The 27,714-nt window shown below is 40.7% G+C and overlaps 1 protein-coding gene and 1 long non-coding RNA gene across 6 annotated transcripts in view; one reads left to right on the top strand and one right to left on the bottom strand.

Moving 5' to 3' along the window:
• MEIS2 (Meis homeobox 2) overlaps window positions 1-27,714 on the bottom strand; it is a 174,716-nt gene that overhangs the window by 14,396 nt on the left and 132,606 nt on the right. The gene's annotated exons all lie outside the window — the stretch shown is intronic.
• Window positions 179-26,721, top strand: LOC142361852 (uncharacterized). The gene is made up of 3 exons (XR_012764469.1): window positions 179-263; window positions 339-432; window positions 26,642-26,721. It is a non-coding gene; the product is annotated as an uncharacterized LOC142361852 (long non-coding RNA).

Below are 27,714 nucleotides of genomic sequence, written 5' to 3'. Positions count from 1 at the left end.
GGCGGGCCGGCGTCCGGCCGCAGCCCTCGGCGGCTGGCAGGCGAGAGGCAGAGCCGCCGGCGCGGCCTGCAGCGGGCACCGTCACCCTGCGCCGGGCGCACGGCGGGTGGGAGCCAGCCGGGAGCGGCATGGCGCCCGGGTGTTGCACTGCTGGCACTGAACCTCCGGCTTCGTGTGCGTGCGTCTTGCGGGGACGCCAAACGCAGCTCTAGCCGATCCGGCACGCACTTTGGTTTGCTGGCAGTGGGGCGTTCATGTCGAAGGTAGATAACAGATCTCCTATCAAATCTTAACTCCTGCATTTAAAGGCGCGTTAATTTATGATCTTGAACTCATAGGAAAAGATTTTGAGAACTCGTGAGGGTCGGCAGCCTGGAAAGCACCATCGGCCTGTCGAGCTTCTCACGCAGGCGTGGAGGGGCCTCACATCAGGTAACTTTTTTCCAAAAACTTTTTAGAAGGTTTGTGTGTTTTTTTTTTTAAGTGCAGTTGTCGAATAATACCACGTTGAAGTATTTTACACATCTTTTTACCTGTTTCATATTAAATTTTTTAGGCAATTCAAAACTGACCCGAAAAGGAGAGTTGTCAACAAATTTAACATCAGTTTAACTTCCCCGATCAAATTCGATTAAGGCATTAATTCCCCTTCTTACTTTTCGGTGGAAACTACCTAGGCAGCAACTTGCCAAATATGCATAAAGGTGTTCAGCAATTATGTGCTGGGTACGTTTGAAGAGATCAAGGTGCACTCGCATGTCCTGTGCTGTGGGTATCTCTGATTAGCTTGTCATCTGCTCTGAAGAAGATGTAGCCCAAGTCTCCTATACTATGTAACAGGCCAGCTGTTAGCTGTCTGTCAAGCACCTAAAGTGGACAAGTAGTCCAGGAGCAAAAATGTCACTCCTTTGATCTGGCAAGGAGCAGCTGCTGATTTATAGAGTAGGACTTTGTTCTTCCGTTCTATTTTACTTTCTTTCCTAAGGCAGAACCACAAAATCCAGCAGAAAAAAAAAAAAAAGTGCCGTTCTCTGCAACATCAACAAGCTCTGACAACTGCAACAGGGTTTTTCTTGGCCCTAACCAAGCTCTCAGGCATCTCCTTTGACGCTCACCTTTTTTTTTTTTTTTCCTTCTTCTTTTTGCAATGCGGTAGTTATTGTTTAATTCAGCTTCTGTAAATGGAATGGACTGTGGCCAGCAAGCCTGGGGCATAAACACACCTGTATGAAAGAAGCCTTATTGTAGCAACCATCTACAACCAACCTGCACATGCACTACCAGTTCGTGAGTTCAGAAGGAATGTTCCGTTTTCCCTGACAGTAAATTTTGCCTTAAGATAACAATGCTTTTGTACCCACTGTCCTGTCTTGACCATGAAGCTTGTACACTTTTTCATTGTTACTAAAATCTGAAGGAAAAAACTATGTATTTTTCTACCTGTCAACCAGCGGACCTCAGGAAATTGGAGCCGAAGAGCCCACTTTAAAAAAAACACAGCCAAAATACATTTATAGAAACACACTGCTGAAAGTTTGAGAACTACTGCCTAAAGATGCTTGTTCTGTTTCAGAGTCAGTGATATAGTCACAGCCACCTCCAGCTTATGCTGTTACAGATTCTTCCCCAAAAAAGAATTTTGCAAAACAAGTACGCGGTAAGAAATAGCGTTTGATGCAACTAACCAGACCGCGGCACTGCCAGCCCAGAGTTCAGTTCTCTTGGACTCAGAAGGTGCTGAGCAGATCCTGTGAGGGGATCAGTCACTACACGGGCTGTTAAACTCCTGGCTCACCCCTTAGAATAGTGAGGGAGCTTTCCTTTATTGCCTTTCCAATCTGTTCTCGAGTTTATTAGCTAAAAAAAGAAATCTACAGGCCACAAGAAAAGGCTGCAGTGTAACGCGGCAGAGCGGGAGAGGAGTGTCTTGTGTGTTTACGGACAGGGAAGGGAACCACACAGCAATCTGTGTATTTGACCCTGGGATGTGACTACGCACATGCTGTGTTCACACTTCCTTGTACTGTAATTGTAAAAGCAGACAAAAAGGATTACAAAAAACAAGGATGGGAAGAGGTGAGGGGGGGGGACGGGACATCATGACTACAAGATCTTTTGCATATATGTTAGCTTGTGGAAATAAATAAGAACTATTACAGCCAGAGCCCTAAGGGAGGCAGGAAAATGATGATGTATAGGATAGTATAAAATGATATATTAAAGACTGTGCTGTCAGTAGAACAATAGAATATTAAGCAAAAGTCCAGAATAATTGGCAGATATTTAGCTGTAGACATCTTTCTCTGGTTGGTGAGTACTAAAGTATACGTGAGAAGAAAGAGAACTAGTTAGGCAATTAGAAGTAATGGGCATAAATAATACACTGTGTATAAACACATCGCACACCCCACCCCATGTTATAGCTCTTATCCAGATACACCTAATCACCTCTCAGTAAGTCATACCTACACACTGGTGTCCCTTGTGTTTTGCTCTTTGCACTGTCTGGTTACTGGAGATTCTGCTTATGTTAATCTTCTTTTTCTCTGTAGATGCAGAATCACATTAGTTTTTTTCCCTTTAATTATTTGAATACCAGTGGCAAGACTTTATCAAACCAGAGGGTTTAATAGCTTAGTAGCTAAAGATGTGTCAACACCACAGACACCATGAGACTTGCAGCCTGCCATGTTATGGAATATGTGCTCCACAGTGACTGAAGGCATTAGCAGTGCAAGTGTGGGAAAGTTATATTATTCAAGTGTGCTACAACGAAGACGTAACTATACAGATCTTCCCAGTGTCATACTGGTGAAGCTTTTACTCTGTCTCATCCCATTTTGTGTTCTGTGTATCCCACAGGCATCAGAGGAAAATGCTCTAAAAATATTTTTGAGAGTTTGTTAGTATATGCATGTGTTTCATGTATCCTTGTGTCTTAGTTCCCGTAAGCCGAACTGGTTTGGAATCATGGAATCGAAAAATTTAAAAACCTCTGTGAAGCCATTTCCTCAGCCTATCGCTCCATATGCCAGGCTCCCATGCTTTCTGACCAGTGCTTCACCTCCCGCAGGGCTCAGCTCTTGCTCCCCAGCCCACCTTGCTGGCTCACCACAGATAATTGCGAAGTACGGCTGGCAAGTGAGCGATAAAGCCTGCTGCTGCTCTGCGGGGGTCCTAGATAGACAGATATGCTATGTTTGAGGACGTATACGTGGAATGTTGCACCATTTCTTTTTTCTCTGCTGTTTTCATTCTTCTGAACAAGCTAAGGACTGCCACTGGGAAGGTTTGTGCTTTCTGAAGCACTTGAAGTTTGGGTTCCCCTGATTTCAGTACTCAGCTGGCTTTTGGGCAGAGCAGAGCCTTGGAGGAACCTGTGCTCAAGTGCACCACGTTTTGGTTGTTGTTGGCTTCCCCAGCTAAAGAGGGGGCTATTAATGTATTTTTCTCTCTGCTGCTAAAGGATGGGTAGCTGGAGAAGTCTCCCTTAATGTAGTCACTGCCACTTAAGTATCTCATGTGGAAATTAAATCATGTCACAAAAAGAAACAAACTGAGCACATATTTCTTCAATGAAAACTGTCCAGTTCTGTAATGTGTTCCACTATCCTATATTTTGCATACAATTGAGATACCGCTTATGAAATGAACCCCAATCTACATAACCTATCTAATATTTATCTTTCTTTATGAGAGCGGTTTGGAAACTCTGTGTGTGATCTTACATAATTTTAATAACTGGTTGCTGATGGATTTCAATATTAACTCTGACTGTTCTGACTGGTAGGGTGTTGAGGCTTAATTTCCAGGAGAATTTCACTGATTGTTACTGCACTGCGTAGGGTTGAAGGCATCTAAGAATATGTGTATAAACCTGCATCTGAGCCCACAAAACTGGTAATTGCAGGGCCGTATCCAACAATGTTGATCACTTCAGCCTGATCTAGTAAAGAACCCGGTGTATAAGGAACATTTTCAAAAAGACCAAGCCCTATTATCAAAATACTCATAGGCCCTGTAAAGCCAGTCCAAATGCTCAGTGAAATTCTGAGTTAGAAGGCAGTATTAGCAAAAGGATGTTGATACTAGTGCCTAAGTTGCAGATGATCTGCTCCCAAGGAAATTCCTGTCTCTGGTTAGATGTTCCAGGTATCACCAGAAGGTGGACTTAGATACCTAACCACATTTTTTTGTAAAAAAAACCCAAACAAAAAGAACACCTCACTAAACACTGAAAGTGCCCAAGTTCTTTAGGCATATAGATTTCTACTTTTTAACACCCCATTCCATCATCATTTTTGCTCCTGTGTACATGCGTATCCTGAGAGTGAGTTACTTTCTGCTGTAAGCACACTCTGTCTCGGAGTTAGAGGAAGACACTGTCCAGTCAGGATTCCTACAGATCCTTTCAGTGAGACAAACATCTTAGGACAAGTCTGTTCTTTCTTATAACAACACAGATAAAGATCTCTTTCCTTTTTAGCTGACACCATAATTATTTGATTCTTTATCTGGAAAGAAGGAGATCAAGTTTTGCCTCCTTGTCCTGCTTGATTTGGAATGGAGACTTGAGCATAGGTCCATCCCATCCTAAAAGAATATCTGAATCACCAGGGTGTTCAGTACAGTGAACAAAGCCCTTTCAGTTCTCATTCTGAAGATGTTCCACCCGAAGTAAGCAATTATAAAGTCATAATTAACCAGCACTTAACTCTCATGCATCTGAAGTTGGAGCCCTAACCAAGAGGCTGTACAGTCAAGCCCTTGTTCTGATTTAATTTTGTTCTACTGACTAGTCGTTACATACACAGCAGAACTGGCAGTCAGGAGAACAGGAAAGGCATGGTAGTGAAGAAGAGTAAAGATGGGGCATTATGTTCAATAGCCCATTGATTGGGAAACTCAACTCGCTTGGAACAGTTAAGACATTGGTTTAAATCAAGACGAAGAGAAGACCTGCAAACATATATCCTATTTAACAAGTGAATTTTCTAGCCAATGAGCCATTGAGCATAGCACTCCCTCTACCCCATTTGCCTCTTTTGTGTAAATCTTCGTATGGCTGATGTATGACAAAAACTTTGGCTGGATTTGGCCCCTGGGGAGATATATGGAGGCAGAGCTGTTTTTGTGTTGAAAGCCGTGTGTCACTCTGGAACACGCTACTGTCTGTTCATCACCATATATGTATTTGTGTTCCTACTCCTCTATCCTGGAGATCCTTTCTGTATAACATAACCATGAGCAGGGCAATATCTCACTTTTCAGTACTGCTAGGCTTCCAGTTCCAAGTTTGTCAACTATATCCCATTCTAGGCAGTTCTGTGCATTCCTACCAATGGAAACAAGTATATGTGGACCAAAAGATTTTAGGCATCTCTGGACTGGGCAGCAGCTAGGTGGTGATGCTCAAAAATTCAATGATGGCTAAAGATGAAGATTAGCTTAAGATTGCAAGGTTTGTGCTTGACACTCACATGCAGTTTAAATGATACACATACCTATACATACCTATATATTAATGAGGAAATATATTTTAAAATATGCTACACAGATCTTTTATTGTGGTTTAACTGGTTTATAAGCTTTCATAAGAAGTTAAAGCCAAATTTTAGGACATCTTTAACCAACCTTTGAAAGAAATACAAAATTTAAGGTCAATAAAAACGTTATGTAAGACAAAAAAAGCCTGTGAAAAGAGAAAAAAATGCCCCAAATTCACAGGCAACATCTTCAAGCAAAGTAGTTCAGCATTGTGCTTGTGTGCATAAGAATTTGAAAATAAATTTCATGAGAAATTAGCCATAGATAGAACAAAACGAATGTTTTCATTCTAATTCAGTGTCCAAACTGAAGAAAACATAGGAAGATAAATCAGTAGTTAGAAGAGGGAAAGTTATTCTTTGTTTTCACTTTGCATTATTAAAATTGTCAATGATGTGTGTATTCCTAGGAACAATACACATTTTTATTTTGATAGTGAAAATCCTGTAATATTTAACTATTTTAGAAATCAAATATGCCTTTATACATGTAAACTTGCATCCATGTAGAACAAAATTATAAAAGCAACAAATGCATACGCCCATTCAGATGAACTAGTAGAGTTAGTTTCCATTTCCTTTTCTTGATTCTTCCCCAGTTGTTATATTCAGTCTTTCCAATGTGACTATATTATCATCCACAAAATTTTTAGCATCATCATAATCGTAAAATATATACTTTATATCTTTATAAATCACAGGAGGCTTAGCAGACCCTAGTAATGCCACATCTGCTTTAATCCTAGTAAATTCTAGCCTGAGACAGCATAGCCTGTGGTGTCTCACCTGAGCTGTCGGAGACATATCAGGAAATGCATTAGCTGTGTGAGTCAGTGAAATAAATACAAACAAATACAGTGGTCAATAGCCGAAGAAAAATTTAGCACTCTAAATGGATTTTGACAGAAGCCTGCATTGAAAAATGCAGCTGTATTTTATCTGTGTCCCTTAACCAGCAATCAATTCTGCTGAGATGAGTGGTCCAATTAGCTTCCTAATTTTTGATGCCTGATACTATGTGTTCACAGTCAAACAAGAGTGATGTATCTAAAGGACTGGTCTTCCTTTGGTGCAAGAAACTAGGGTCGACAAAACAACACATATGAAAATGACATAATGTCAAATTCCACATCCTGAAACAAAAAGCTCACAGTACCAAGTACCTCGTTGCTAGGACAAATTTGATGCAAACATGTGCAGCTAAGACTGGTGTCTATGCTTCCTTTTCAGATGTACTAAATACAGGTGAAACACTGGTAAGTGAAAATTTTTGTGGGCAAGTTTTGCATCTGGACTGAAAAAATCCATTCCATCCTTCTGCCAGATTTATCCCAAGTGCTATTTAGATCATGCTCTGGTTTTCCAATACAGCAGAGTTCTACAATAACTGCTTAAGCATGCCATACAGTATTAATCTTCCTCATGAACTCAGTCCCAAACCAGTTTCCATGGAGAGAAATTAAGAGGTATGTACAGGCAAAGGAGAAAATATATGGCTAGCCAATGATACAGAAAGGCGCTTTAAATACAGAAAGGCTCTTTACATGGTAGCTATGGTAGAGAAGAAGGATTTTTCAACTGAGATGGCAGAACTGAGGGGAGGGGAGCATTAGAGAGCAGAGAGAATATGAAAAAAAAAGACATCTATGTTTAAGTAGGCTTTGACATTGTTTTAAAAAAGACCATTTTGAAATTGATCCAGAAAAGGGTGGTAGAAGGCTGCTGAAGTGCCTAAAGTAGGAGGTGATTCTGATGCGTGCGTGAGAAGGAAGCATCAGCATTTGGCACATTAGGGGCCGGGATGCAGAAGTGGGACTTGGAGTCCTGAGAGGAGGGGACTACAACAGTCAAGGTGAGAGAAGGCGAAGGCAGAAGCCGAAGAGCCATACTGTTAAGGTGGAAATAGGAAGAGAGGCAGACACTAGAGATGTGAGAGACAGAGCAGCACTAGGAAACGCATGTGGCTTGTCGGCAGTGGGAATAAATGTGTGAGGAGTCCTAGGGGAGTATAGAGGAGTAAGACTTGTATTTAAGAATGTCTGAGAGAGTAAAGTTGCTCTGGGTTCACTGTCTGTTTTGTTTGCCAGCTTCTAAACCCATCTATATAAAATGATGCTATCTAAAACACAAACTTCTTTTAAACAATGCTCTGTTTATTGTAATAGTTTGTTAGCCAAGCAATCTCTGCAGTAGCTGCGCTGTGGCTTGTTCCATCTTATCAGTAATTTTAACTCTCTTATAGTCATTAGTGTGAAGCTTTTCACAGTATTTTAAAATGATAAGTATACTTTGCTCCCAGTTTTTGTGTTCTGTTTTGTTTGAATGGACTATGCATCCTTTAACATCTCAACAGTTTGCCCTGAGATTCATCACAACGCTTTGAAACAGAAGATGTGAATATGGTTCTGATGAAGCTCTGCAATGTTTATTTAAAATAAAAGGTAGCTTTGAACAGTTTATGATTATCTATATTCGGTATCTTTTTCCATCATGTAGTCCAAAGATCCAAGTGCTGAAATAGTATGCGTCTGTGTGAGAGGGTGGCCACTACATCTCATGAATTGTTTAATCCTCACTGTTTGTTGTGTGCAGAGCACTGAGTAGGCTTTTACTTATGACTGCTTTAAACAGTGCCTGCCTGCCCTATGACTTTCCAAAAGACCCCAGGATGAAGTTAGCACGATAAAGAGCTTGATTTCTCTAAGCAACAGCCATTCAGACTGACAGCACCCATTCATTTACTGGAGACTAAACAAAAAATATAAAAAAAGACCAAAAAAAAAGACTGAACTGTTGGACTTACTGACTCCTGAAAGGGCAGCTACACTATTATTACAACCAAGTGCACACAACCTGAGCCTGAAGTTGGCCTACTTAAAATTACTATTTGCTATGAAGGGTTGGCAAAGCAATTTATAAAATGATGGGGTAAAAGTAAGAGAAGCCCCATTAAAAGCTTTTTCTTTCCTTTAAACGAGTGAACAGAATAGGAGTCTTTGAGTTTGACACACTTATTACCTTTATACATTTGTCTTTATTAACATCTATTAACTGATTAGATTTCCCTTAGAAGTAATTGTGCATTGTTAGATAATTGTATCATTGTGGCTCTTTATTGGGGAAAGGTATTACATCCAAACACTTAAGACAGATAAAACCAGATGGATGTATCTGTCTGTCCATCCATCTGTCTGCTCAAGAAGCCTTTGGGTACTTTTAGAGAATTTAAAGCAGTGGTGCAAGTCATAAATAAAAAGGACATTTTTGAGAAGGAAAATGCACTTAATTAAATAATGTCAAATTTATTTCATTGTCAACATCCACAGTATCCATGATACAGTGATGTTGTGTAATCATTTCTATGGAATACTAGTTCTCAGAACCATAATGAGTGGCTATTAGAAAAAGCAGGGACTTATTATTAGTATCCCCACAGAGTCACCTTCTAAATTATTTATACTTGCAACACTTTCACATAATGGCAGTTTTAAACTCAAGCAAACAAAGCAAACCACACAATAAAGAGAGGAGAAGAGAATTGTACAGAAGCCCTTTCTGAATGCATGTAGTTAGAAAGCCGAGTCAAACAAACTAATCAGATTTTGTTTCCTACTCAAATCCTCCTGAGGTTTGCAATAGACAGCATCAAAGCTGTTTGGAGTTCTGTCACCTTGATAAAGGATTGAACGGCACTGTATCTGTTTTATCTCTCACATCTAAAATGTAAAGGAATGCAACTTTGTCTGGTGCAAGTTTGCTTATTGTCTTTGAAATTCCACAGCGGACCCTCCACAAAAAGCTTAGCTATTAGAAGGGCGCAAACAACACCAGAACCTCCTGTTACTCTGCTGTTCATCCCCTAGGCTATGGTGCTACGTTTACGCAGGAGTGGGGGGGCAGCAGGGAGAATTGTTGGTTTTATACAAACCTAGCATTGTGTCTTACTGATTCTGCTTTCCACGCTTGCTTTGCTAATACACAGTGCAATGATTAACACTTTAGGAGTCAACACTTCTCAGAAAAATTGAGATGGGATGCCTTTTTTTAAAAGAAACAAAACAGCTTCAGCCAAGCTCAAGTCTGCTCAGCGCGGAGAGGATTTGGGTGAAGGTGAAGAGAAAATACCTCAGACTGAAGGCTCTAACAGCCTCCTTCTGGTCTTAAACTGTTTGCATTTATGAACATGTAAAGATCATCCTGTTCGCTTCCCATTAACCAATCTATGAAGTTTCATCTTAACCATCACAACGAATTCCAGCTGAAATCATGGTCTTATTAACTTACTGAGCAGCTAAATTTGGTTACTTTCAAATTTCTGCTCCACAAAAAGGAAGAAAAAACACGCAGCATGGGTTTTTTCCCCCTGCAAAAGGAGTATGTAGCTAAATATTCTCAGCTTTTTGTCAGTCACAATACAAACAGGTTTTAAAAGTATCCAGTTATGCTGAGTGCCTCTTTTGCTGGGCATTTGGATTAAGGCACCCAAAATAAACACACAAGGAAAATGGTGGCCTTCGTTTTAAGCAAAATGACCCTTACATGTACTAAAAGCCTTATTTGCCTTATGCTACTTGAGTTGCACACCAGCAGCATCACTGATTACCGTGGAGCTGCATTAGTTTAAAATTGGAGTAACTGAGTAGTGGATCAGGTCCTATAGTCAGACATATGTTTTCCACTTGATAATGGCTACTTACATATTTATGAATTTTAAAATGCTTTTCGACTATCATTGTTACTATGTGCAGGAAGTAAAGAAGTAAATTGCAACCAAGCTTTCAGGGGTTTATTCCCTCATGAAGCACTTGTATTGCTAGTGTCAGGGGAGGGCAACTGTATAGTGCCCTCTACATAATAAATGACACTGTTGAATATTCTTAAAGTAATGTCTGTGTGTGTGTGGTTTTAGGGACAAAGCTATTATCTGTTGGGTTTTACATTCCTCAGTACTATGCCACCATTTCTTTAACCCAGCTTCACAGAAAGTTTCAGGGAGGTTTGAAATAATTGGTACTCAGATCTGTTCTGTCCTGATCACCCATAGAAACAGCGAGTACTCACAGGGCAATAAACAGCTTTCAGGCAAATGCGTAACTCCAGTGTCAATTGGAGTTACGTGCAGAGACTCAGAGCAGAAACAGTATATTGTAGCTCTCCATTCCTGAACATGACAGTCGTAATAAACCTTAACCTCGACATGCCCTGCTTTCGTCAACCACAGCTAAAAATGCTGCACACATTTATACCATCTAATGAACCAGACATTAAAAGGAAACCACGGATCTATAACAATAAATTATCAGGAAGAGAAGTGTGAAGTGAATACTTGCTCATTGTAGTATCATGGTAGTTGCAAAGAGGAAAGACCCAATACATCATCATCATCATCCTTCAGCAAGAGTAGGGGATAATCTACCAATGGAGGTCCCACCAGTGACAAAAATAACAGCCTGTAAACTGGATAGTGCAAACATGCGACACAAAATCCTAGGGGACAGAAACTCATATTCACCGTAGTGAACCTGTAAAGAGAAGGATGGATGCTTATTTTACTTTTCATTGGCGGCAATACAAAGGAAGGATGGACTATGGAATTAAGTAGGAATTTGGGTTTGAGTGAACTGTGTCTGGTTTCTGAATCTGTCACATATCCTCTTTATTAACATGTATAAACCAATTAACTGTAGACAATGACTCTGATTATGAAAAGAAGTGAGATGGTATAAGACTTGCTCTTTCAGAAGCAAGCAAGTAAAGAAAAAGTAGGAGTGAGTGCAGTTTAGAATTGACTCCTTTTCCACCCACACCTCCTTCAAGCCAGGGAAACTACCAGCACTGAAATGATAGCAACCTATAGCAGATAGTGGTCAGTAATGAATACATATCACCGTAATGAGCAAGGGCAAAGTAGGAAACTCTGCTTTTGCTATGCCTCTGAGACATATTCCATGCTATTCCTACAGTTTTACTAATAATCAAACCCTTAGCCTACCTGATGCTCAGCTTCCTATCGGTTAATGACATTAATAATTATTCCTTCCCCATCTCACCTCCCATTTTCCTTATGTTGTCACGATAAATTTTCTATTGTTTTTGAGACAATTTGACAATGAAGGGTGCAAAAATATCTAGATACTAATATATCCATGCCTCTGCACCGCACAGGATTTACTTTCCTCTGACTGAATTTCTGATGATGGCTGAGCGCCTGATTGCACTAGCTACAATTACTAGAGTCTGGTTTACAATTTGTTCGGCAACTGTTATTCACATATAACTTTTCAGAAGTCTTTCCAAGATTTTTTTTGTTATGTGGTATAATTAGCCCAATATTTAAGAATTCTAATCTCATATAAATGTTCGATCAAAACACATATTTTCCTGTGAGCTAAAAATGCCTGTATTTCAGTTTTGATTCTCAGAAGAATGTTATTGTTCCTGCAGGACGTGCAATGGAACATAAAAGAGCACTTTACCTCACCATTTGAATTGGATGAATTTTTTTCTTTTTCTCTTTTTTCTTTATTTTTGAGTGTTTAATTGATGATTGTGGTGTAGGGTTTTTTTTCTTATGATCTTTATCTTCTCCTCCAAGTGTGGATTTAGTGCTTTTGGAAAATCTACAAAAAGAATGTTGTCCTCATTCTGTGCTTTTGATTTCATACATTTAATTTCTAAGTAAAAAATAGATGTTTTCAATTTCAGGACCCACTCAGTTACCAGTCTCTCTTAAGGGACTACCAAAGAGGATGCCAATTAATTCTGACTGTATGATGTGTATTCCAAGACCCACCAATTCACCTCTCACAAGCCACAGAACAAATGCTGGTAGTTGACTTTTAGCAAGTACTGATACGAACTGGACTAGAACTCGGGGCTGAAATTGCAAAAGTTTTGGTATATGAAATACTTCCTCAGAAAAGGCGGAGGAAAGAGAAGGGTTAAAAAAAAAATCCCAAGAAAGAATCCTTTACCTTTGCAGACAGCAAAAAGAAATCCAACCCAGCAATCAGAAAGAAGAATAAAAAATCAGCCACTGAAAGTGGGACGGCATAATGTACGGAGAAAGGAAGAACTTACCGTGCTCCTACAGTGTGCATGGAAGAGTGGGACACCTGAAGTGTTTGGCTGTTTTTTGAATACATTTATGGGCAAACCCACATTTTGTGTTAAGGAAGCACAACTTCAAACCACAGCACAGTAACATGTGGTATCTTCTCTATCATGTTTGAATAGGAGTTATTATAGTCCCTGGTTTAAAAAGAAGAAACTGTGGGAGCAGGAAAAACAACTATTTTTATCTGCTTATGATGAGGAAATACGTACACTTCTGTGCATTTTGCTTCGTCTTGGCTCTACTTAGTTTTAATCCAGGCCTATTTTCATGGATTTCTTTTAAATACATTTCATAAGCAAATAAACTTGAAATTCTTTGTAACAGGTGGCTCAATAGGAAAACGGATCCCATCAGCTGTCTGATGAAGTGGACACTATGGAGGGGAAGAGCAAAGTCAGTCCACTTTGGCTTCCAGTGAGAGAAGCAACCTGTCAGAGGCCAACAAAAGAACACGAGGTGGAAGTGAGCTGAAGTGTCAGGATCCAGCTGTTTTCAGGGACCAAGTTCTAGGCCTGTCGTAGGAGTAGTAAGTCCGATTTTCCCTGGTCTTGCACTATGGTAAGCCTTTCAACATCTACAGAGTTTCTCTTTATTTAGTTTGGGACAAGCAGGAGTGTCACAAGACCAGTATCTCCCAAAATTTTATATCATATTTTACAGGATGTAAATTGCAGGCCCAGTCAGTATAAGGCCCTGAAGGAAAGATACAAGTAGTAAACATCAATGTGTCAATTTTCATTTTCCTTTAAATAAATCTATTTTATAGATTCAAAGATTACAAATAAACACATTGTTTAAAATAATCACTATTTTGTATGCATGCTGTTTTCCTTAACCCGGAGATTCACTGCAGAAGGGAAGCATGTATGCCAGAACCCCTTCTGATTTGTTTGACACTGGTGCTATTTCCCTGTTTTGCAGTGGATGAAGACAAGAGTCTTGGTGCCCTTTTCTGAGCATGCCAATGCAAGCAATGAGTACTGTGTTTCCACTGGTACAACTCATGTTTCAGGTAGCTTGCATCCTCTTACATGACTGTTTCTTGGAAGTAAGTTGCTGTGCGAAGTCAGGGTCAGAGTAGACCATTAGGGACCAAGCATCAAGAAAACATGGATAGGGGCATTGCTGGAGGGGAGTCTGTGCAAATACGTATTGTTTCCATGGTGGTATACCCTGCATTACTACTGTACCACAGTTCATTTAAACTGGTAATTGGTAAAGTCGCCAAATACACTGGAGACAATTCACATGCCCCAAATTTACTGGAGTATACAGTCACAAAATTTGTGCCCTGAGGTCAGCATAAAATACCTATATCAGGTACATGTTTTGTAGTATGGCTTACAGATGTCTGTCTGTGATTTCACCTGCTGGTGAAGATTACTGAGGACTGTAAAAACCTCTGTGGTGTTACAGGTGTTACAGCAGGTATGTGCAGTCATCTGCTATTCTCTCCATGTCATGACAGATGAAGAAAGGAAGAGATGAACAGAAATTCCTATGGTCCTTCAACCTTGCAACAAGTGTCCTTTCCTTCCCAGTTTTCAGAAAACTCTGCCACATCTCTAGGTATTGTCCTGCAAATGCTGTTTGAGTAACTTATTGCAAGCGCTATTTCATAGAATCACAGAATGCTTTGGGTTGGAAGGGACCTTTAGAGGTCATCTAGCCCAACTCCCCGCAGTGAGCAGGCACATCTTCAACTAGACCAGGTTGCTCAGAGCCCTGTTCAACCTGGCCTGGAATGTTTCCAGGGACGGGGCATCTACCACTGCTCTGGGCAACCTGTTCCAGTGTTTCACCACCCTCACTGTAAAGAATTTCTTCCTTATATCTAGTCTAAATCTACCCTCTCTTAGTTTAAAACCATTACTCTTTATGCTATCACAACAGGCCTTGCTAAAAAGATTTTCCCCATCTTTCCTGTAGGCCCCTTTCAGGTACTGAAAGGCTGCTATCAGGTCTCCCCGCAGCCTTCTCTTCTCCAGGCTGAACAACCCCAACTCTCTCAGCCTGTCCTCATAGGAGAGGTGCTCCGTCCCTCAGATCATTTTTGTGGCCCTCCTGTGGACCCACTCCAACAGGTCTGTGTCTTTGCTGTGCTGAGGGCTCCAGAGCTGGATGCAGGACTCCGGGTGGAGTCTCACCAGAGCAGAGCAGAGGGGCAGAATCACCTCCTTTGGCCAGGCTGCTTTTGATGCAGCCCAAGATATGGCTGGCTTTCTGGGCTGCGAGCGCACACTGCCAGATCATGTCGAGCTTTTCATCCACTAGTACCCCCAAGTCCTTCTCCTCAGGGCTGCTCTCAATCCCTTCGTGCCCCAGCCTGTATTGATACCGGGGCTTGTCCCGACCCGGGTGCAGGACCTTGCACTTGGCCTTGTTGAACCTCGTGAGGTTCATGCAGGCCCACTTCTCAAGCTTTGAGAACTGATTAGAGAACTGATTCAAAATTCACAATTGAAATCTGTGGAAAAAATCCGATTCACTTCAACAGGCTTTGGAACAGGAACATGGACAATCTGAAGGAGAGACTAAAGGAATGAAACCACTTTGAAAATCTGCCAGCCCTCAACCACTGCCTCACTGACATTACCTACATGGTGCCCCAATGTGATCCTCTGGGGAAGTCAGAGAATAAAGCAACAAATTTAACATTTATATTTAGGAGAAAAAGATTTCTTGAAAATGTTTTTATGTTATTTTTATGCTTTTCTGCCTAACATATTTTAATGCTTTTTTAATGTATTTTTATCTTGCTCTGTAATATATTGTCATATAACACAATAATATATTAGTATGAGAGTTCAAAACATAGCTTTTGCAGTTTTTCACCAGCTTACCTTTATTACTTAAGTGTTTAATTACTTAATGTTTTTCCACGTCTGTGGAAGCACACAGCTCCATCTCAGTGTTACAGTCCGGTAACTGTACACTGTTCACATGGTAAACCCGCTTGCTGACTTCACTGCTAATACTTATTGTCAGAAGGGCTGTGCAGACTGTTACAACCTTGTCAGGTGACTGAATAATTTAGGGGACAGATTTCCAAAGCTGTCCCATGTACTGAAAACAGACGTGTGCTTTGTGGTATTTATAAAAGCATGTGACGGTCATTTGAAATTGACCCACTATTACTTTGCGTCTCAGCTGGATCTTCTAGGAGCTGCTGTATTATGACTAAGAAGTCTGCAAATTAAGTGTTCTTGACTAGTTCTCAGAAAAAGGAAAACCAGAAATTTATGAGTAAAGTTGTAGGAAATATTTGCAGTGAACATAATCACATAAAACTAATATAATATTGGGTTTCAGCAGAAAAAATAAACCTTAGCCCAGGTTCCTAGAGTGATTCTGGACTTATCTTTAATTTTGCGTTGCCATCATGTCATATTTCAAAACTGAAGGAAATGTTATAGCCAAACTGGTGCTCAAACCACTGCTTCTGGGTTTGTCTCTGTTTTTGGAGAGAAACAAAATTTTACTTTTAAGTGGGAGTTTTGACATGTAAAAATAAACATTAAGTCGTGTGGCTGAGCAATAAAGCTCCTCCTCAGAACTGCTTTTATGCAAACATGACCCTCCAGAACCTCGATGTGCCAAAGACTGTTGAGACTTGCTCTCCCTGATTTAGCAGTTTACTTAAGCGTGTGCCTGTCTGTAAGTACATGGATATCTTCATTAACATGACTGAGAGTTAGGCAGGTGCTATGACAGCCTAATGGAGTTGGGCCTCATCTGAAGAATGGGTTCTGAGAGTGTTTGTTCCTGAACAAGTCAACCAACAGTCATCTCGGGCTTTTAACTGATCAGACTATTTTGTCCTTTGTATCAGTGGCCTTTGATTAAACTTAGCAATGGGATATTCAGAAAGAGTGAAAATTTTTGGTTCTAAATAAAATTATTTTAGCTCATTTTAATTAAGGCCGTAGACATTCATCGTGAAGTTTATTAAGAAATGTTAGACTAATGATTCACCTCAGGAAAAACACCCAAGGTATCTATGAGGAAGATGGCGTCTACTTTTCATCCAGAAAGAGAGTGAAGTCTGAGAAATGAGGCATCAGAAATAAAGCTAAATGTACAAGAAGCAACTGAGAAAAGGTCCTATCTGGGACTGAATGACTGGCTTTTTCCCAAGTTTACCCCACAGTTCTGAGCAATGAGACCTTCAGGGGATCAGCAGGACTCATTTTCTAAAATCTTTTAATTTCTCCCAGTGCTCAGTTTCACCTGGAAATTGCTCTTTTATCATTAGTAACATTGACGTAATGAGCCCACCATTCCAATTTTATCCTCCAAATAACAAAAAAAGGAAGACAGCTGAGTTTTCAAACAGCTGTAGAAAGGTCTGTAACTCCGGGTGGTTCACTTTTGTATATTAGTCGCTAGACACGACTCTTTGAAAGTTCTGACTTTGGAAGATTTTTGCCAAGCCAGCATTCTTGATTCTTCATTGACCCACTTCTTGGGTACATACACCAGTTAACACAAAAGGAGTATAAAATACTTCTTTAATAGGTATTGTGGGCTTTTGTACACATTGAGTGGGGAGGTGATCACACAAGGCACCAAACATTCACAAATCAGCTTTAGTCACCTCTTGCTGAGCAGAAAAATTTTACCAGAGCGTGTTTAGGGATCTTATGTTCTTCAAGCACTGCTCTTCTTCCCCTTCCCTTGTTTTTGATGCTAAGTGGTAGGAAAAGCTCATTCTACCTTTACTTTTCCATTGGGCCAGATTTTCACTTGATGTAAATCACTTTGGTTTACTTATGCTGATTACTATTTTAATGTTAATTTTTGCTATTCGATAACATGTCTCAGCGTCCTGGAAAGCACCTATCATAGCCCCACACTGCCAGGGTACCTCAGTTTGAGCACCTGAGCGGCACTAAGGGAGTTGGGGCTACAAAGAAGGCTGTTTTGGTGCACTTCTTGCCAAAAGGAAAAGGGACAACTTCTTAAGAATATATTGACGTTGTGTTCCCCACACCCCATCCCAGACAAAAGTATCAGCTAACTATCTGTTTAGGAAGCCAAGTCACCAGATTTCCTTATAGTACCACATTTCTCCAGCCAGCAAAACACCTTGAGTTCATGCAGCCCAGAGTAAGCAGGTTTTGAAAGTTTTGAAAGCTTGCATGCTGCAGTAGACTTGAATTTCATTTCAGAGAGGTGAGAGTGTGTTTCCCACCTTGTTGAGAACTCCCCGGGGAAATAATGTTCAGTGTAATAAGCATAAGCATTGCAACCTCAGAGCATCTTATGATAAGACCAGTAGCAGTGATCGGCTAAAAATCTTTAAATTGTGCAGACCCGCTTACTTTGCTGTGTTTGTGCCAGGGACTAATTTGGCCAGTAAGTATGGATCGTATCTAGATTTAAAAAATTCAGTAGATCTATGCTGTTTTGGAACTGGGGCCTTAGGTCTGGGCTGACCTTTCATATTCTAGCTCAGAAATGTAACTGAAGCAATTAATACTATAACTAGCATTTTAACAGCCATGAGAGTCTGGTAAAGGCATGGTATTTTCACACCAATTTTCAAATCATGTGAATTTCCCTACAGTTTACGAAGCTACAGTTGCTTTGACTTCTTCTAAAGTATAAGCAGGGTTAATGGATATTTTTTTGTTGTTTTGTTTTTACCAATCTGATAGATCTTTTTGAAAAGAAAAGCCTAAGTGGTGCATACAATTACAGTTCTTAAATAACAAATAATACTGTGCAAGCCTCTCTTCCTACGTGTTTTCCTCAGAAGTCTGTAGGAGAAGGGGGAAATGCAAGAATTCAGTGAAACATAAGCAGCAAGTAAACCTTTCTATCCTCTTCAATTACACAAAAATAGGAAGGGAGCATCATTTTCAAAGGAACAAATGTTACACAAGACATGCCCTTTAAATCCTTTTTAAGGCTCTGTGACCTGTAAAACTATCTGCAATATCAGCAACAGAAAGCCTTCCACAGGACGAATGCTTATGTTTTATGTGTGCTGTATTTGCTAATCATTAGTTCATAAGCAAGAGCAGATATACAGTGTGCTATAAATAATGGCGGGAATGTAAAAGTGGATTGATCTGTCTGGCTATCTAGTAATGCTGCTGGCAGAGGACCAGTTCTGAATGGCTGCCAACTGCCGTCGACCCAGCCAGTGATTTGTCTGGGGGTCTTGCCGTGTCAGGCAGCACACAGCCTTGAGCCGAGCTCCCGGCACGGCGAGCACCGCCTGCCGCTCCGCAGCGAGCGAGCGTGTCCTGCAGCGGCCCCTTCACCCGCCTGGTTAAACAGCGGAAAACATGCACGAGTTACCAAGCTATGAAACCAAGCATCTAAAAATATTAATCAGTGGATAGAGAGGTCAGCGTGCTCGGGAGCTGAAGTGAAATACATTGCTCACATTGGCTACGCGCGCAGACAGTGAGAAACTGGGAGTGAGATCCACACAGGCACGCAGACACACACAAATCCGCGGAATTTGTTCTTTCGCCAGAGCCCTTACAGCATTCCGCAGATGTGCGGTAGTCACTGTGCCGAAATCCTCCTGGGTGGGGTAGCAAACAGCCAAAAGAACGGAAGCGTTCGTAGCGATCTAGATATTTTTAAGAGGATAATTATGCTAAATAATGTGATTGCAATAGAAACAAATGGGGTGGGGCTTTATTACAGGAAAGAAACGAGGTGGCTCAGAAGCAAGTCCTGACAGCAAAACTATTTCCCCATCTCTAGTGCAAATGGAGCAAAATGGTGGGCTAATTTTCCCCTCTTCCTTTAAGTCAGTCATGCTGATCCACTTACTGCATTGCTTGAACTAGTTTTCCCTGTGTATAAACACGGAAAGACAGCTCAGGCAGCAAACTCACCTCGGGATGCCTTGCAGGGATTCAGTAATGTGCCTGCTTGGCACTGTTTCTTGTATCCCTCAAGGCTGTCTCCCAATCTCTTTGTAAGATCAGCCCTGGCTCAAAAAAAAAAAAAAAAAAAAAAAAAAAGAAGAAGAAAAAAAAAAGTCCCATCAAATGATGCAGTTCAGCTTCATGTAATCTGTCTTTGCTAGGTGATTCTGATTCACTGTTTAGCACAGAATCAGGGTGCGTCCGTGCATGCGTGTGTGTGTATGCGCGCATGTATGCAGGGAGACTGAAGATGTCTGCTCAGTATTTATATTCCTGTACGAACCTATACATTATCTTTGCTCATGAAGAGAGAACAAGTCGCTAATTAAGTACTGGTGAGTCGAATGTCTTCAAAGTGAAGCTTATAGATCAGAGACCACAGGACTGGGGCTGCTGCCTTGGTTTTGAATTTGGCATTGCTTTATTGAATTTTATAAATACCAACTAAATTCAAACAAAACTGATTTAGATTTCACCTCATCACTTAAAATATATTTTGTAGAGTACAGCCTGTGTAGTAATCCTCTGCTATACTTTAATTTGGTTTTAATTTTATAGGCCCTGTTTTAACTGCATATTTCCAGACCTTTATTTCTCTCACAGCTCTTAGCAAAATGGTAGCTCATAAACACAAGCTCTGCTGTATAGACTTTGCATTTCATCCCAAAGTATTTCCTTTTTTATAGCCATGGTCTTTCCATCTTAGTGCTCTGAGCTTGGGTCACAAATCTCACTGCTATTCCAGTGTGTGACATCTTCGCTCGTTTGCCGCTGCTCATTAACAAACAATACTGCTGTGAAATTGGTTTAATGACAAAGTAATAAAATTGCTATTCTGCTCACAGATTGCCTGAGGCACTTTGAGCTCCTACAAGGCTTACTGTGGGTGCCAAGATACATTAAGCTGCTTATTCGTAAAAACTGCATCATCCGTTTTTTTCACAGGTTTTTTCCTTTCCCTATCTAGCCCCTGCTTCTTTTTATCTTCAAATAAAAAGATATATTTGCTTATGTTCTTCCATGCTGTCAAGTTTTTACTTTCATGCATATTTCTGGAAAATGAAAGTGTATTTCATTTCATTTTTCTTTTTAAAAGGTCACTCTGTCCCTATTGCAAGGTTGTTCCTGGACTCCAAACCCTCTGCAATGTAACATTAATGGAGACTTATTTTAATATACTGTATTATGTAATTGGGATACTGGATAGAGTTAGTCCTATTTTAGGCATAGCTGTATAAGAGAACTATTTATAGAATGAGTTTCCTTTTTTAAAGAACTGATTCAGGCAATGCAACTATTTTCTGTCATGATTCTAAGGAAAGCATGTTTGTTAGTTTTTGTTTTAAACGTAAAAAATAATTATATCACACCTGGTTACTTTCATACCGAAATTCTACGAATAATAAAATATGGCAGAGTAATGACAACCAAAAAGCTTTAGGAAGCACATGGTTTTCATAATGAACTGCATATTTTAGAAACTATTCTTTTTTTTTTTTCATTTGTGTGAGGCCCATGTGGACCCAGAGATTTACTGCTGGCAGACAATGGTGAAAAAACCCAGTTGCTCTTTGACAGGTGGGACAGGTCCTGGTAATTATAGCCAGACGTCTTAACACTACCAAAATGGTGTAAACAAACACACAGCCCTAATCAATATTACTTTCTTTCACATTTTAAGCAAACACGCTAAACATTTATATTTATCCATTTTCATTCAGGGAATGGTTGTAATCTCTAAATGCTTCACTGCACTTACACGCATATGTCCACGCACACCTTTATAAATTACTTTTTAGGGAAAACAATGGGAAAAACCCCCCTATTTCTTACTTCCACCTCTATAACAAGTAATTTGACCCGCTGAATAGCTTAGGAAATGTGGTTTGGGTACCTGTGATGGTTAGCGAGCAGTGGAAAAACTGGTTCAGAAACAATAAGAACTGGTCTGAACATGAATCTCACACACACACCCCACCGCCCCCCTTCTCCACTTCAAACCTCAGACTGATCCTCCTTTCAAATATCTTGCGCTTCAGGGCTTCCCCAGGTCAGATTCATTGCAGAATGTGTCTGACCTGAGGAAGCCTCAGAGCATGAGATTTGAATGTAGCAGGCTGATGCAAGCCCAGGAGAGCCTCCCAGGCTAGCTAGCACCCCTCAGTGGGATTATCCGAGGTAGGAAGGCCTACCAGAGGTCAGGAAAAGATTTAAAAACATGCAGAGGGAAGCGAGGGATAATGGGAGTCACTACGGCCGAGTTGGGCTGCTGACTCTACTCAGAGGTGGTCATGGATTAGGCTGGGAGACCTGGGAGGAAAGGGGAAATAAAATGGGGCAAAGAGGAAACCAGGAGTCAGAGGAAAGGGATGAGCTGATGTGTAAGAGAATTTAACTGGCTGCTAAGAGGTGGAGGGGACCTCCAGAAGTATGGGAATGGAGAAGCTGGGGAAGGCTGGCAGTTCTCCTGTTGACTGTGTGGTTGAGGAGGAGTTAATGATGACAATAAAAAACACGCATCACAGAAGGTTCAAATCGGAAGCAGATCCTTCTGATGCCTTTACTTCTGTAAGTATTTTCCAATTTTCTGCTTCTCTATGGTCCCTTTCTGCATCCCCTAAGAAGAGCGTAGAAAGCAAGCAAAACGTGATTATGGCCCCATGATCTTTAGGTCAGGTCTTTTTTTCTCCACACGAGGTTTAAAACTTCCCACTGCCAGCTCTAAACCCTGCTATCTGATCTGCGCCACCAAGGAGTCACCCACAAACAGAGTGTAGCCAGAATATGTGGGTGTGGGTGGTGTGAGTCTTGGATTCACTGACTCTGCACTTACGGGGAATTTCCCCACTCCGGAGAAAACTGGAGCTGCCACTTCACGCTCCTTTTGTGTTGCTGGAAAGTTGCGAAGGTGCTCGTCATCTTGGTCATGGAAATCAATGGCAGCTAAGCCCTAAGCAGGACTTAGGAGCACACACGTGGAGATCAGAGCTTTGGTATTCAAACCAGGAGAAAACCTGCAACATGTCCTCTGGAAATATTAATACAAGATTAATTAATCTTCTGCTTAATTCTTCTGCTAGGCAGATTTGGGCTGATCTACTGTTCAAAGGGAAAATAAGCAACTATCTACTTATCCTAACGTCTACTGGAGACCCTAGAAGTACGTATCAGGCCCCGAGGATACTATTCAGAACCTTCTGAATTACTTTATTTTCCTGTCTGTGAAGTGTGCACTCTAAACTTGCCTATTTTTTCTGTTCACATTTTTATGGATCAAATTTAGGCCCAAAGTTTGTACTGTAGAGAGCATATGTATATCTTTTCTTGGACCCCTGTGTAGAGCACAAGCACAATCTGAGAAAAGAATTTGGCCCATATGAAGGGATTGTCAGGTTTTAAATATGTGGTAATTACAAGCACACAAGGAAGCCATGAAAGTCTGGATGAAAAATTCAAATGAGCCAGCAAAGACACAAATTTGGCTTTGAACTAGGAAAGCACTTGCTTTGATCCTGATCCGTCTGGGCTGCAACCACCTCTACTGACAACAAGCCACACGTGTATTTTGAAGGAGCTGATGGGGCTGACCGAGATGTGTGTCCACTGCCTGCTCTTGCTACCCTGTATGCTTACATCTTGTGGTTATTTTGATATTTGCTATTTTTCATTTTATTTGCAACCGGCGGCTTACAGGATTGTGAGCACTGAGGACTGCACAATTGAAAGGGTAAGGGATAAGAGAAAGATGGTGAACACAGTGACACTGAAATTTTGAAAGGAAAATTACTGAGTCTGGGAACTATTCTACAACAAGTATCTCAATCCTCCTTATCTCTTTCTTTTCCCAAATGGATAACAAAATGCCTCTGGCCTTCTATAGGTTCTCGGGTTTAGTGTATCTGTGCTTTTCCAGACTGACATGACACACCTCATTTTGCTGTTTTAGAGCAGTACCTAGGAATTTTCCGTAGACTTGTTTTGCAAAGTTTCCTGGTTGTCTGTAAAGTGATAAATGAAGGAATTTATTTATTTATGAATCACTAGCGTAGTACTCCCGTGGCAGATAACCTGGGGCAGATTATCTGGTGCAAAATTGCTAGGAAGTGTGCTTTTATTAAAGCAGTCTTTCCAGAAAAATTGTCTGACCGTAGAATACCCCAGTGTACCTATAGCTTTGGTAGGACAGAGATGGGATGATGTGTGCTCGTAGCAGCCGTGTGGAATGGCAAGGGACAGTGCTGATGCAGAGGAAGAGGACCGGCTGGGAAGACCATTGCAGCCAGACACGGTCTGGTGTGACGGGCACAGCAAGACTTGTTCTGGTTTATCTTTGCAAAGGCTCACAGGTCTGATACCTACAGCTGTATTGAAACCCAAACTTAGGAAAAACGACCAGTTTGAAATCAGGCAAGATGTCAAAAAGGCCCAACTTACTAGCTGTACTTTTCGTGAACTGTTTTCAAGCGCGAGGATATAGACACATCCAAAACACTCCCTTTGAAGCCCCGTTCATTCAATGAATTGCACAGAGTGAGGAGAACAGATTCTGTCTTTACACCTGCCTGGTGTGAGCTGCACAGGGCCAGGACAGCCCCACAAGACACGGTGCCCCGAGACTCCCTCCTGAGGTACAGCTCTCCCCCGGCTTTCACCCTCTCCAAGGGAGCAGTAGCTTACTGCTAGCCCACACTAGCTGCGGATTATTCCAACGTCTTCACTCCTCCCCCAGATCCGTTCATACCAGCTTGTATTTTGAGAGTACAGGGAAAGAATCTCCTCAAGAGATAACACATTGAAAATAAATGTTAGCTTCTATAAAAGGTACAAGCTTAAGTATGCCATGCCCACTGCATTTATTTAAGGATACAAGTTCCTTCAAGCAAAATGTCAATATTTTATTTCCTTCAAACTCCAAAATTGTGTTATTTTCGTTGAGAATTGAATCAACTCTCTGGTTTTATTTGCTAATTGCAATAAACCTTCTCAAAGGAATGTAATTTGAAAGTTGTTTTAAATGCAGATGGCACTAGATTTTAATCTACAGAGTAAACTAGAAAAATGTTTGCTAATGGGTACTAGGTTTTCTTTCCCAAACTCCCCAAGTATTATGTTTTATGAAGGACTGTGTCGTTCAGTTATACTTGCACCATGACAATGATAACTAGCATGGTACCACGGAAACCGGAAAAATGCATTTAGGGTTGGGCCTATGCATCAGAGAACAGAATCAATCTTCCTAATTAACTGCAAATTAGCAATCCCAAAATGAGTGGGATCAGCCTGTCTTCACTGGCCAAGAATCATGTTAAGTATATAGCTTCCTCTCAGTGCCTCTAAATCACATTTACGCCTGTATAAAGTAACATTCTTTTAATCTAACGCTGCATTAGTGTCACTGTTCTCAAAGTTACTGCACTGTTTTAAATTTCATCAGATAGGTAGGCAGATAGAAAGATAAACAAATTAATAGGCAGTTATGGAGACAGCCTGATATTTTGTTATTCAGGGCTCAGAGTAGCTCATAAATCACACTGAAGCCACAAACAAGGTACTAATTAGCATAAGTCTCTGGAAAGAAAAGTTTCTGTTGAATGGTGAAATTCTTTAAGGCCACTGAGCAGTAGCTATTAATAAAGATAAAAATAGTAAATGCAGAATGGAAGATAAAATGCAAAAATGGGACACAGTAGATATTTGATTAATTCTATCCCTAATGATCAAAATTGCCAAATAATGTTAGGCTAAAACTAACATTACTGATATACTGTTTTTACTCTTTAGGGTGTATGATCAAAAAGATCTCGGGTATTGTGAGAGTACAAAGGACTGACCTTGGGTGAATTAGCTTAATTAGTTAATGCTTGTAAAGCACTAGATGGGTGTTAAGTATTAATTAATTATTAATTATTATTGGGTAAAGATGGGATTTGGAATCCCATGGCTCATACAAGTGCTCCATCCTTCACGCAAGAGCTTCGTGGGGGCCCCACTGGTCTCTGCTTACCTGCTCATCTCACGAGCCTCGGCGGTAGTTTGGCAGCCCTGTTTGCAAGGACAGGGAAATGAGGAGATGTCAGGCAGCTCTTCCCGGTGACTGAGTGAAAAGTTGGACAGAGAGACTTCATTTTCAAGTTTGCTAGTGTCTTGCTTTGTGCTCTGATGAGAGAATTTGCAGTTTTAAGCTGAGCCAAATTCTCAGTGTAAGCAAGATCCTCAAGGAGCTGAGGCTCAAAGGAGTGTCCAAGTTTATCTGCATGTAATATGAGGTTCAAAGTGCTTTCCTTTCAGTGCTGTTGAGAAGCTACTTTTTTTTCCTTCTTCTTCTTTTGCCATTATCTAATAAAGGTTGTTATCGGTATCTTTTATTGTCATGATTTATACCAGTTAACACTTAAAGTGAGTAGTTAACTTTTAAATTACAGAGGATCCCTGAAGAGCTCACAAAAAATACCTTGTGAAAATTATTCTCAGGTATTCTTCCCAGTCACCTTTGCCCGTAGCCATTCTTGATCAAGTTGTTAGTAATGCTCATTTCAGGGGTTTTTTTTTTTCAGGGTTATTCAAATATTGGTTATTGTAAATCCCACTAATACATTGACTTTCAGGCTAATATTTTCCTTTAATTTTAGTATGATACATAACTATTGGTAAACGACAGTGAATGGAATGTAACATTTAACTACATTTTTCTTCACATTAGCACTGTCCAGTTTCTCATGTTTTAAATTTTTCTGCCTGGCTGCAGCCTAGAAGAAAATACACGCTGGAATAATTATATGAACAATTTAGACTTAAACATATTGAATAGCAGAAGAGATCATGCCCGCCCATTTGTATTTTTTTCCCCCTCTCTCGTGCTAGTCTGGAAGATGAGTAATTTCTCTCCTTAGAAGCATACCTAATAGACAAAGCTCTAATGCTCAGAAGGGAGTGAGGGGAGGAAAGCACTTTATTACTACTGTTCAGATCAATACACAAAAATCTCAGGATGATAGGGTAATTAAAACACGCACAAAGTAATTCATCAACAACCTTTCACTCGTCTTTGGAACGGGCTTTCTGATCCCTGATGTTTTTCCTTGCAGGGTTTCGAGACAGCTCCCAGCCAGCGTTTCCCACTTAGCTTACAACCCTGACTTTCATTCGCAGACAAGAAATTGTGTTGGCCTTGCAATGCTTCATGCTTTTTCATCCCTTCCCTGCTCTTTGTCTGGCGTGAGATGCTACCAAGCAGTGAAATTTACCTAAGAGCTAAGAAAAAGGAGAAATAAACAATCTGCACTGTTTGACAAGTGAGAAGTTCAGCATCGGCTAAATCGCTGATAATTTTATGCTGCTGGTTATTACACTTGGATTGTTTGTAAGTGCTCCTATTAAAAAACTAAATAACCACTTCTGCTCTAATGAATAGATGGAGGAGTGTTTGAAACATTTGCATGATTAAAAATAATATTAAAACTTATTTTATCTAGTGGAAATGTCTCATTTCAGACCGGGGCTGCGAGGAGCAGCATTCGCACCACAGAGCACCACTTCCTGCGCTCCCAGAGTCGACTGTTAGGATAATTACCTTCCTCGTATTCCTGCTTTGTTTCCCAGACCCCCAAATGTTTCTTTTCTAATGACAGAGCTCCAATTGCGGCACTTGAAATGAACAGAGTGCTTCTTAGAAAGCATTCAAATCCATACTGATTAGCAAAAATGTTAAATACGACTTGACTTCAGTTTGGCGATTGTTGCAGGTAAGGACTGCGGATCCCTGAAAGCAACGGCGCGAGGTCTTCATAGGAGTTGATTGTGCATTAATGTAGCAGAAAGGCTAGAAATGATTTACGCACTGAATAGGCTCAAGCTCCTGCAGAAGATTTAACCATATTTCTTTGCTTACACAGAACACAAACCCCCTTTGTTATTTATCATTGGCCCTGTAAATACCTGCTAGCCTATAAAGCCCTCTGTTATTATTATGTGTTACGATGATGCACAGGGTGTCAGTTAAGGATCAGTCCCCTCGTGCTGGGCTAAATATCCTGATGAAACAATAGAGCCCCCACCCCAAAACTTTCCCAATCTGCGTATCGGACAGAGCCCACAGGGAGACGTGAGGGGGCGGGGGCGGTCTGAGAGGATGAAGTAACAATAAAACAAACAGTTTAGC

Source organism: Opisthocomus hoazin, chromosome 7, assembly GCF_030867145.1.
Source record: "Opisthocomus hoazin isolate bOpiHoa1 chromosome 7, bOpiHoa1.hap1, whole genome shotgun sequence".
Classification (NCBI taxonomy): domain Eukaryota; kingdom Metazoa; phylum Chordata; class Aves; order Opisthocomiformes; family Opisthocomidae; genus Opisthocomus; species Opisthocomus hoazin.
The sequence above is the reverse complement of the archived record's forward strand: the minus strand, read 5'-3'. Positions and strand labels throughout refer to the sequence as shown.